Raw genomic sequence first — 12,867 nt, forward strand, 5'->3', positions numbered from 1 at the left:
ACTATCTAACAGAGGTTTGCCTACATATTGTAATCTAGTTAGCACAATGCACATTTATCATAAAAGGAACTGTCGAACTGTTACACAGTCCTGCTATCATTACAGGTAAGGTTGGCTAAAACTGAATTTCCTGTATGAGCACATTTACCCTACATTTCCCATTGGGCACCCAAGTAGCATAAGTCATTGGGTTCATCCTGGCATTCTGTAGGCTCTTCATTTACAGGTGTCAGCAGTGATGGGTCAGATACAGTCATTTTGTGGCTGAACAAAGGACTGACAGCTGTGCTGCAGGGTCATCTGCCGATGATGCCCATATAGATGGTCAGACATCAAAGTTCATGGATACAAAGCCACTGTGTTATTTTGGTCCTGGGTGTGAAGGTACCTCCCAGAGAGTGGAGACAACAGACACAAATATTTAGGAAACTATGGTCGTAGAGGGGGAACACTTAGAATCTCCCCAGGGAGTGCCCTTCCTGTCCCTGCTGTTGTTGTTATATGTGGTTCCTCCATATCAGAAACATACTGCTTCTCAATTGGGCATGCCTACCACAGAAGTGCACCACAGGTATATACATCAACATTCCAACTTCATTGTGCTACCTAAGATGCAAACGTTAGTGGAATTAAATCAAACAGGGATGCAAGAATGTCATCCATGGACAGCCATAATGGAACTGGCAAAAATGCTGCATGACATTCTAGAGGGTGATGTCATGCACCACTGTGAGCTCCATGTGGATTTGGAGTTTCTTCATAAGAAACTAGCTCGACCACAGTAGACAGGTGATACAGTTACTCACCAGATGGTGATGTTAATGCTGGGAACCAAGCAGACTTCCTTCCCCTTAGAATGAGTGAGCCACTCAAGCCCCATTATCTGTGAAAATGATGATGAGTGTGTCCTATACAACAAGCAAGTGATGTCTGACAAACGATAACATCAGACCGTGTTTTGACCAGCACAGCCTCATTGATATATGCCTTGGAAACTTGAGTACCACAGCATGCACCACTTTCCTCTGTGTGGCACTATGATGCATGCTGTGGCACTGCCACTTTATAATTGCCATAACCTGAACCTGTTGACCATGAGTTGCTGCTTCACCAGTACTGATGTGTATTGTTCCCATCACTAACTAGAGGATGCTTTTGCTATATATGTGTTGTCCTCTTTAGCATGAGTATCCCTTCCAAATACTGTTGCCTTGTTGTGTGGAACTGTGCATGATGCACATATATCATGGGGCTGACCGACTTACTGCTCAACATGACACAGATGACAGCCATCTGGCCGGTTTTGTCAGTAACAGATGTGAAGACAGCACAAGAGTGCCTGAGGTACACCAAGAACACAGACAGAGGCATTCCGTGTCCCAACGTGTGGAGTGTTATATGACATTTCAGTGATAGTTTCAGGCTGATGGCTAGGATTCATTAGACAGGGCTCCCAAGAGTATCCATATCACTTGCAATTCACAATAAAAATATTTTGGGAATGAGTTAGTGGATAAGTGCACATTTTCTGTATTAGTAAACATTTGTTTTAGTCAGTGAGCCACCATTTTGCCAACTAGACAGCAATGTCACCTTAAACAACAACACATACCAGACATGTGCCAAGGGTGATGCACACATACACATACACGCCCACACACTCGCACACAAGGAATATAATACCATCTCTATTGCATACTGGCAGTTTAGGGAACAGTTGCCCATCCTGTTGACATACACATCTAAGTGGAATTCACACGGAGCCAGGGCTTATTTGGAAATGTATTTATTTGTTTATGTATTTATTGTGTTTATTAACTGGAAAAAGTTGACAGGATGGAAAACCCCTTTTTAGTAGAGACCCAGGAAGAAAAACTCTACAAGATACAGATATACATACCTACATATACTGTGCAATGACTCTTGAGCATACAATGAGAAAAAAAAATGATTGACTGAGCACAGAATAATGAGGAAGAAAAGCATTGGCAAGATACATATGAATAGTCAGCATACCTGAATTAAAGGTCCCCCTTCCTGGAAATATACTGTCATTTCTCCTATTCCAAAACAAGACCTACAGCTATGTTCATCCTATTGTCCCATCTCTTTGGCAAACATTGATTATAAAAATGTTATGTCTATTTTGGCAAAGAGATTAAATAACATACTACCCAGTCTAATAGATTATGATCAAACTGGTTTCATCCTGCATAGGAAAGTACATGACAATATTATAAAATTATTGTCCCTGATTGATATTGCAAACAAAACCAAAAAAACTGTTTGCTGTTATTAGCTTAGATATTGATAAAGCCTTTGACTCTATTACCTGGTCTTATCCGCAAAAAATGTTCATAGGGTATAATTTTTCCCCAGAATTTGCCAATATAATACTAAAGTTATACAAGGATTCCCAAGCCTATGTTAAAATTGGATCATGCTTATCGACATCATTTAAAATATTAAAAGGCACTAAAAAAGGTTGCCCATTGTCGCCCTTATTATTTGCATTATCAATAGAAACATTTACCAATTATATAAAAAGTGACACTAATATAAAAGTATTCTCTTTAAACAGCAAATACTATCCTAAAATCCACCTATTTGCAGACGATATCCTTATAATGAGTGGAGCTATAGATTCTTCTTTACAATACATCATAAAATCAATTAGTTTTTTTGAAAAAATATCAGGTCTAAAATTTAATCAGAACAAAACTGAAACTCTACTAATCAATAAGAATGTTAGTAGGCTTCTACAAGACTATAAAAATCTCAATTGGGAAAATAATACATTACAATATTTAGGAATTACCTTTAAATCCACCTGGAAGGACACGGTCCTTCTAAATTATACTAATTTATTAACCATAATCCAACACTTTAGTCATACGTGACTCTGTAGTCAGGTACACTGATGTCCCACTCACCAGGCTGAACAAGGAGAAAATTACAGTCAGCTGCCTGTTGGGTGCCAGGACCCGCCACATAACACTTGCACTCAAGTCACTCCACAGCAAGTACAAATATGACTTTGTCATTGTCCATGTTGGAGTGAATGACTTGAGACGTACCTCCCTGGACTACATGAAAAGAGACATGGAAGAACTCTCGGATTATGTGGTATGACCCTAGCCCTGAGTAGCATCCTGCCATCCACCCAGAATGATACCACAGTATAAGGGCAAAAATGATTGAATTCAACAACTAGCTAAGCTTCCTGTTTAATTCAAAGGGGATCCAGTATCTGTTTGCCTGGGACGACATAATCGACAAACCACAATGCTTTGCCAGAGATGGTCTTCACCTGTCGCCCCTGGGATTCAGGTTACTGGTTAAAGCTCTTGCCACCCCTATAGTGCCTTTTTAAGCAAGATTCAAAGGACAAAACCACCACCATAACAGATACAAGTATGCAAAATCTGAAGGTAATGCTACTCAATGCTAGAAGTCTAAACCTCAAAATGCACTCTCTTGAGGCACTCCTAAAAATGGAGAACATTGATATCTGTGCAGTAACTGAGACCTGATTCAAGGCTCCAGAGAGCACCCCTGCAATACCAGGCTACAACTCTTACTACACTTTTCGGCCACCAAACCAAGACCTAAACACTAAAGGTGGAGGAGTGTCCATATTCACCAAGGATATTCACACCTCCAGGCTAGTTGCCCAACACAATGCATCTGAAATTCTCCAGGTGCAACTAACACTAGGTAAGACTGCAATCCAAATTGTAGCTTGCTACAGATCCCCCACCATGCCCCAAGATTCTCACTACACCTTTCTAAACATACTGGAAAATATTAAGATACAACCAAACACCCTAATACTGTGTGATTTCAACTACCCTGCCATTAACTGGGAAAAACTACTCGGGTACCAACTCCTTTTCCCAATGGTTCTTGGAATTCATAAATTCCAATGCCCTGGATCAACTAATCAATTGTCCTACCAGGGGCACCAATATCCTAGACCTGGTCATTACCAACATGGGAGATAGATGCTCCACACCAGTGGTAAACCCCCTCATTGGTCAGGTCTGACCATAAGCTAATCACCCTTGCCATCCACCCCCCACCCCCCCCAGTAAGGAAACCTATGTAAAAAACTTCTCCAAAGCCAACTTCCTGCTACTCAAGTCAGAAGTGACAAACTTCATGACACCCATGCAGATGGGAGCTGAAAGTTTGCCTGCTGAATCCTACACTAAGGCACTGTACAAGCACCATCCACTCGTGCACGAATCGTGCCATCCCAAACAGAAGCAAGACATTCTCCTCCAAAAAAAGGAACCAATCTGATGGCCCGTGCCATAAACAAACTATACAACAGAAGGAAGAAACTGCTGCAGAAAAGATGAAAATTCCAGGATGCAAAAAACTCCCTTACCAGCCTCAGTAAGAAGATGAGATCCCTCATAAAATCCTACAGAGCTAGTTACAAAAATACAATTGCTAAAGATTCCAAAGACAACCACAAGGCATTCTATAGTTATGTCAAGAATCTAAATGGCAATGCTCAGATCTGCTCTGAGCTACAACAGAATGGCATTAAATATACTAATCCCAGGGATATTGCCAATATCCTGGCAGATTGATTTAGTGCCAACTCCACCCCCTCTCACCCCCTAAAGGGCTGATCTCAATACCAAACGATTGCCAAATTCCGGTAATCATGGCCACACAGGTAGAAACTGCACTCTCCAAAGCTAAGAATACAGCATCCATGGGACCAGATGACATCCCGGGCAGTGTACTACATGAACTACAAAATGAACTGGCGCCTCACCTAAGTGTCATGTGTAATCATAACCTAATCTCAGGCTTTGTGCCCACTGAGTGGCGCACAGCTACAGTTATCCCACTCCACAATGGGGGATCCACCTTGGATCCTAGGAACTACTGTCCCATCAGTCTAATGAGCCTGATCTGCAAGGGCATGGAACGCATTATCATGGAACTTATAATCAAAGACATTGGCAACCTTCAAACACTGGACCCCACCCAGCTTGGGTTCGTGAAGGGCCAATCTTGTCTCCTGAACCTGACTGACTTCTTCGAATCAGTTTCCAGAGCTGTGGACGAGGCTAAGGCAGTCCACACAGCCTATCTGGATCTTTCAAAGGTCTTTGACACCATCCCCCACTCTGGAATCATAGATAAACTTACTAAGCTGGGCATAAATCCCTACGTCACACGATGGGTTGCCAACTGGCTTCCTGACAGAACCAAGACTGTAAAAGTAGCCAACTCCAAATCCAGCTCCAAAGACAGTTGACAAGTGGAGTACCTCAGGGTTCAGTCCTGGGACCACTCTTGTTTGGCATCTACTTCTCTGAACTACAGGCCAACACTAAGGGATGCTGGCTAACAAAGTTCGCAGATGACTGCAAACTGGGAGCAATTACTGAATCCCCAAATTATGTGGATATACCACAAAAGGGCCTTCCAGAAACAGATGCTTGGTGCCAGAGCCACGGGCTCAAGTGTAATGCCAAGAAATGTACAGTTATCCCCTTTGGGAAAACCATGTACCCAAGAATTACTACATAGGTGGCCGTACACTAAACACCAAAAGTGTGATGAGAGACTTAGGGGCACATGTGGACAGTGGTCTTACTTTCGATAACCACATCACCACAACAGTCAGGAAATCCTTCTATGTGGCACACCTCATCACTAAGGGATTTTCATCCAGAAAAAAGGAGGTCATTGTCCCACTGTACTCATCCCTCATTAGACCCATTATAGAGTACAATGCCCCTTTTGGTATGTACCGCACAAGACATTTGCAACAGCTGGAAAGGCCACAGAAATACCTTACTAAAAGAATCATATGCCTAAAGCAGATGCCTTATGCTGATCGACTAAAAAAACTTCAGCTATAACTCTGTGGCATATCGTCTACTCAGAGGTGATCTCTGCTTAACGTACAAGGCCATGTCAAACCCTGAGCTGTTGGACATGCTACACTTAAAGAAATCCTAATCCCTCAGAGCCACATGCTCCAGGGATCTAAACTTTGTCATCACAATGAACAAAACATGCTGGAGGGATAGGTTCCTGATCCAGAGACTCCCCACACTCTGGAATAGACTGCCCATACATGTCAAGTAGAGTGCCTCCTTGGCCCTCTTCAAAAGGAACCTTGATGACTGGATGGGAGATTCACCTCGGGGATCACTTCAGTCACCCTGCTAGACAAGGGTCCAGGGAAGTAAATATTGTGGGAAGAAATATCCAGGGAATTGTTATGGCTAGGCTTGTATAGGTCCTAGGGCCGATAGCCTAGTACCAACCTATGAACTAACAACTAACAATAAAATGTTCTTTTCTATGGAGGATAGACTTACATTAATAAAAATGGTTATTTTTGCCAAAAATGTTGTTTTATATACAATCCCTAATTTTAACTCATCCTAAAAATTCTTTAAGCAAATTAATGCCTTATTACTTAATTTATTTTGGTTTCCTCAAAGACCGAGGATAACTTTTAACTGGCATGCTAGAACTTGGGATAGTAATGGGATTGGAATTTCTGACATTGAATTGTATTCAAAATCTGTTATTATTAGCATAATATTACATTGGCTTAACTCTACCTATATTTCAAGCTGGAAACAGCTACATGAAGTATGCATAACTTCTAGCAGTAGGGATGAAACACAGACAAATTCTTCACTAGGTCTCAGTAAAATATATTGGATACTTTGTGACTTTTGCATCTGCAGTAAGAAATATATTCATTTCTCCTATGGTATAAATCAAATCTTTTGTGCTTTCAGAAATATAATAGAAAGTAATTATAGCGTCAAACAATTATTTTTTCTTATATTCCCCATCGCTTATACTTCAGATTGCATAGAGTCTTTTAATACCAACAAAATGTTAAATCTTAAGGACAACAATTTAAAATTCTGGTATCAATTCATAGATAAAAACAAAATTCAATCAATAAACTTTCTTTTAGCTAGATATAACATTAAACAAGATAATTGGTTATCCTTACAGTCTTTGTGACAGTTCATTGAATGTAAAGTGAGACTTCTAATAAATTTAGATTCAGACCCCTTACCAACTCTGCTGCAACTTTTTATGTGCTGTAACTTGATGAACGTTGAACAAAAATTACATATTTCTCCTATATACAGGATCTTATGTAAAGAATTTTTATGTTTTGACAACCTTTTGGAGTTGGTCTACAAAGGTTAATAAAGAGCCCGTATCTGCTGATAATAGGAAGCAGTTATTAAAATATATAAATAACACCATATCTTCTTTGTATTGGAAGTTGTTCACGTAGAAATTTCTTCATAGAAGTTTTTTTTTAATCCACATAAAGTAGACATTATTATTAAATGCATGAAAATAAAATGGAGATGTGGTGAATCTTTGGAAGCTAATTGGGTTCATATGTTCATAGAATGTAGAACCATTTTACAATTTTGGAATGATTTTAAATATTTTGTGAAGGCTTTATGGTCAGACCATCTTCAAATAACTGTTTCCTTGATATTATTTAATGTGCCTATCTCAAGTCCAATCCCTAAACACCAGGTACCTCTTCTTTGGTCAATATTGGCCATCGCTAGGAAAATAATAACATTAAACTGGAAGAAAAAACAAGAACTTTTATGCACTGATTTTATAAGATTAGCTAAATGTGTTTGTAAAAACAAAATACAAACCAACTTCATTGGACTATCTAATCTTCTTCTTTTGGCTTTTTCCTGGTTAGGGGTCACCACAGTGGATCACCTTGCCTGCTCATGATTGGCAGTGGAGTTTTACAGTGTCGAGTTGCCAGCCTGGCACCCAACCTTCCACAGAAGGCACACACACACACCTAGGGCCAATTGTAGTGTGTCCAATCCACCTACAGCATGTCTTTGAGATGTGGGAGAAAACTGGAGCACCCGGAGGAAACCCACATGACTACAGGGAGGACATGCAGACTCTGCACAGAAGGCACCCCAGCTGAGGATTGAACTAGAGAACCTCTTGCTGTGAGGCAGCAATGCTAACCACTGCACCACCATGGCTGCCCCTCATTAGAATATCTAATATAACTCATAAAAGATTAGCTTGGCAGAAACTGCAAATGTTTATTAGACAAATATAAAATTGTGTGTGTGGAGTGTGTGTGTGTGTGTGTGTGTGTGTGTGTGTGTGTGTGTGTGTGTGTGTGTGCGTGTGTGTGTATTGTTTTATCGACAAGACGGTTCATTGATCTGTACTTTGTCAAAATTACTTTAGCGAAAGTACAGTTTGTCGAAAATGCACTTTCATTAAAGTAAACTAATAAAAGAAAAAACATGCAGTTTGCATGTTGCCTTAGTTGTACATCAACATATACTGTTGATGTGCAACTAAGGAAAGTTTTGTTGAGATCGTAGTATAGTGGGGATAAGGAAATATTCCCTTTTCCCCACTGTAGTGCGATCTCAGAGTAAGGATATTAAAGTAGGGGGTATGTGGGGGGGGGTGCATGCCTGAATAACACTGTTTAGTGTGTTATTATTCTTTTTTTAGTTCGTTTTTAATTTTTTTATTCCGCGAAAGTGCATTTTTGATGGCATGTACTTTTGTGGAAGTGCGTTCGAGGAAGTACATATATTTACACACATTTTGTCACAGATGATTGTATATAGTTATAAGTCAAACAAACAGCAGAGAACCAAACCAGGAAGTAAATGCACACACAGCCAGGAAATGGAACAGCTTGTTGTAAGTTCACCAAGGCAGATTCAGTAAATCCAGGTAGGCACCAAACGAATTCAAATAATTCCTTTATTCAGAACCACAGAATAATAACACACAAGCGCTTTCGCTCAGAGGAATTCTGAGCTTTATCAAGTGACACCATGCTGTTGAATCAGGTGTCTTATATACCTTGAAAATCCTAGGTTAATTAGAAAGCACTACCAATTAACATTTTAAAGAGACTGTGCACTATTCCACATGCTTAAAAATTCCTTTAAAAACAAAATATAAAAAAATATAATAGATTGCTTAAAATAATGCATTAATGCATCTGTCACTACTAAAAATGCTAATAGTTTAAAAATAAACAAAACATTGTGCACTGTTACCATAGTGTTTAACTTTGTAATAAAATTTGCTTTGTGCAAAAAGTTGCACTTCTTTTGAAAATTGGGATAAGATGGAGTGACTTGAAGTACCAACTGTTGTTCGTGTAAGTGTAATATAAGGCTAATGCCTAGTGTGGGTATGACAATATTTTCCTTTTCTTGGTCTTGTTGACAACCCTGCTGGAAAAAGAACACTATATCTTAACCAAGTTAAACTATGCTGTACAATAGGTCTTTCCTTAACATAGACTTTGTATAGTGTAGCATTAAGTGAAAATCATGCCCATGTGTATGAGTACTTGCCATAAGTAATTGTGTGGGGAATGTCAAACTAAAGTCTTGCCCTTCTTAGTTTCAATAGCGGCTTGATACTGATCAAACCGTTAAGCCCAGGGGGTCTCCCAGCATCTAACTTTAATTGCCAGAGGAGTTCTCGATATTCTAAAGTTGATTCCCAGTCACCCCCCCTGGCATCAGGCTTAACTTGCTCCAGTACCATAAATTTCAGTTTTATGTTTGGACAGGTCAGGGAGTGCTTATAAAAGCGTTGGTTTCCTTCTTTTTGTTTATATCATAAAATGCTCAGATATCCGCTATGAATTCCCTTTCCGTTTTGCCTACATAGAAACTGCTGCATGTGGTGCAGAAGCCTAAATAGACCACCCCCTTGCTACCACATGTGAAATGGCCTGGGTAGATTTTAAACCTTCTGGATGGAATGGTGATACTTTTTTCTTCCAAGATGGCATGGCATTGGCTACATGCCCCACATTTAAATGTTCCCTTTCTTGCTGGGTTAGTTTTCATTGTAATGTTCTGCTTTCTCTCAAACATTTCCTTGAGATTGGTACCCCTTCTCCTTACAAATGAAGGTTGGTCAGGCAATAGCCCCTTAAACTCTTCAAAGAGGGCAAGTACAGGCCAGTACTTTCTTACAGATTTCTCCATTTCCCTTGAGTGCAAAGAGTAGGTGTAGATAAAACTGTTCTTAAATTCATTGTTGATAACGGGAACAGAGCTGGCTGGTATGCCCGTTCCCTTACCCAGAAGGGGTGGATAGACAGTTCCTCTTTTGGAATTTACCTCCTCGACCAGGCTTTTGAAGAGGTCCAGAGGATAGCCCTTTCTAAGAACAGACTTTCCAAAAACCTGACCTCTGCCATGTAGTCGTCATGTCCACTGCAAATCCTGCTTGCCCTGATGAGTTGTCCTTTGACAATGCCTTTTTTCTGGAAAAAAGGATGTGCACTCTCAAAGTGCAGAACAGAGTTGGAAAAAGTAGGTTTTCGATACAGCTTAGATTGAAAACTGTTCTCCAAGTAATTTTTGTATATGGTGACATCCAAATAATGCAATTGGTCTGGATCGGTGGAGTGAGTGAATTGCAGAAAATTGGTACTTGCATTGATGTGAGCAAAAAACCTCAAAAGCTCATCCTCAGACCCTTGCCACAAGATGCAGATGTCATCAAGGTAACGTCTGTAGAGTAGTAGATGTTGCTCCCAAGGGGGGATCAATACAAACTTGTGCTCCCATACGTGAAGCACCATGTTGGCGTAAAAGGTGGCACAGGATGCCCCCATTGCTACTCCTTTACTTTGCTTGAAGATTTCTCCATTGAAAAAGATGAAGTTGTTACGTAATACGATTTCCATGAATTCAATGACCAAGTTGCTTAGTCTGTTGTTCAAATCGGTTTCATTGGTGAGAAACTCACCAAACCAGTCCAGACCCTCATCATGTGGAATGCTAGAAAAGAGATCCTTGATGTCAATAGTCACCAGCAACAGGTCAGGAGAAAACTTGGTAGTAGGAAAATCACACAGAAAGTGCCAGGAGTCCTTGCATACATGCGTAAGCAGGGGGGTGAATCTCTTAATCAAACAATCAATAAATTTACTGATGGGCTCCGTGATTCCTCCTGCCCCTGCCACTATTGGCCTGAATGCTGGTGGGTTAGTTCCCTTATGAATTTTAGGGATGCCAAACAAAACCGGTATCCTTGGTTTTTCTACATGTAAATAATTGTAGAGCTTCTCATTGATGGAATTTTGCAGCAATAAATCGTACAAATGGTAGTTGATTTGCGCTAGAGCAATATTGACTTCATTTCGTGAGACTGTTGAATATTGCCCATCATTTTGAAGCATGTTATGAATGTAAGCCTCATAGTCTGCAGCAAACATCAACACTACCCCTCCACCTTTGTCCGGCTTCATTATCCTTACATTTTCGTCCTTTAACTGTTTAATAAAGTTGAACTCTTCTTTAGAGAAGTTGCCAGCTAATGAAGTCTTTCTGTCCATAGATATTTTCCTAAAATCCTTTTCCACCAAATTCTCAAAAAAAGATATGAGTGGGTGTAGTGGGGGGTTAAATACACTTCTGGGGCTTGGACCTGTCTCCATAAATTGCTGCCCCTTAAAATAGTGGGATCAAATCAAACCCCTGGTAAAGAGTTTTAACTCAACCAGGGACTGTGAAAGATTCATAGGTCTAGAAGGCATAAATTGCAAGCCACGCGTGAACACGTCAAACACCCAGTCATCCAGTTCTAAGTCCGTGTAATTATAAATGGCAAAGTTATCCTTTCTTAAAATAGTACACATGTCATTAAGGCCCCCTATACCATTGCCTTTAATACTGTTAATGTGGTCCACAGCAAATTCTGTGTTTGAAGTGTTTAGTGTTACTTCAAAAAAACTTTCCTCATTCACTACCTGCGGGTCCATGCCCTGGGTGCCTGTTTGTGTCCCCAAACCCCGGGCCTCCCGGGGTTCTTCTGAAAATCCTGGTTGACACTCTTCCTACCCTTTTCAGCTAGCCTTTCACTTCTTCGAGGTGGCTCTTCCACCTCTTCGTGAACATTTTCCTCTTGGGCATGTACTACAGAAGGTACTTTGTTAGACACTCCTTTGGTATAACGGTTAGGGGCAGGGTAAGCCACCCCTTCCCTGTATTCTGCCAAGTCTCTTTCCAGCTTTCTCAATTTTCTGTTTAAAACCTTGTCACAAAACATATCAACTTTGTTAAACGTTAGATCATAGTCACTTTTAAAAAGCAGAAAGTCTGCATCAGTTGTTATTTTAGTATTCAATATTTCCAAATCCTCTAATAATGAACAAGCTTTACATTCATATTCAGAAATCATTAGGTTCAACATTTCCACACCTGCTCTATCAAAAATATCACATAACTTTTCATAGTAAGGAGTACCTGCTTGCACATTATTGGGAAATTTGTAAAACCTTAAACCTTTAGGAATACGTTTAACCCTAGAACATTCTCTAAGGTAATCAATCTCAAGCTGGTTAGATTTGAGCAAGTATAGCTTGTCTTTAAATTCATCAAAGTCTTGTTCAAATTTGGAAAAATTATGATTGTTTACAGTACCTTTAGAAAAGCCAAACTGTTGTCCAGCCCATCTAGAAAAATTAAAGTCTCTAGGTCTATTCCCAGTTCTGTTGTTCCTTGTATTCTCATTCTCCTCGATTAATTCAAGTTGTTCATGGTTAACTTCATTGTTTCCTCGTCCCCCACGTGTTCCTGTTGCATCAAAGGTAGGTAAACCTTTGAAAAGTTCTGTTGTTGCACGCCCAGAGGTTGCCTTGCCTCTAGCACCAGCTGCATGCTGTTGATTACAAGCAAATGCTGGTGAAACTGTACCATTAGATTTTAACAAAGAAGTAAGCTCTTTTAAAGTGTGTAAAACTTCATTAAATTCTGTGCGTGTAACAGGAGCTTCATTGTCAGCTCCTTGCAACACCTCCGG

This window comes from Protopterus annectens, chromosome 2.part0 (genome assembly GCF_019279795.1).
Source record: "Protopterus annectens isolate FY-2018-M chromosome 2.part0, PAN1.0, whole genome shotgun sequence".
Lineage (NCBI taxonomy): Eukaryota > Metazoa > Chordata > Ceratodontiformes > Protopteridae > Protopterus > Protopterus annectens.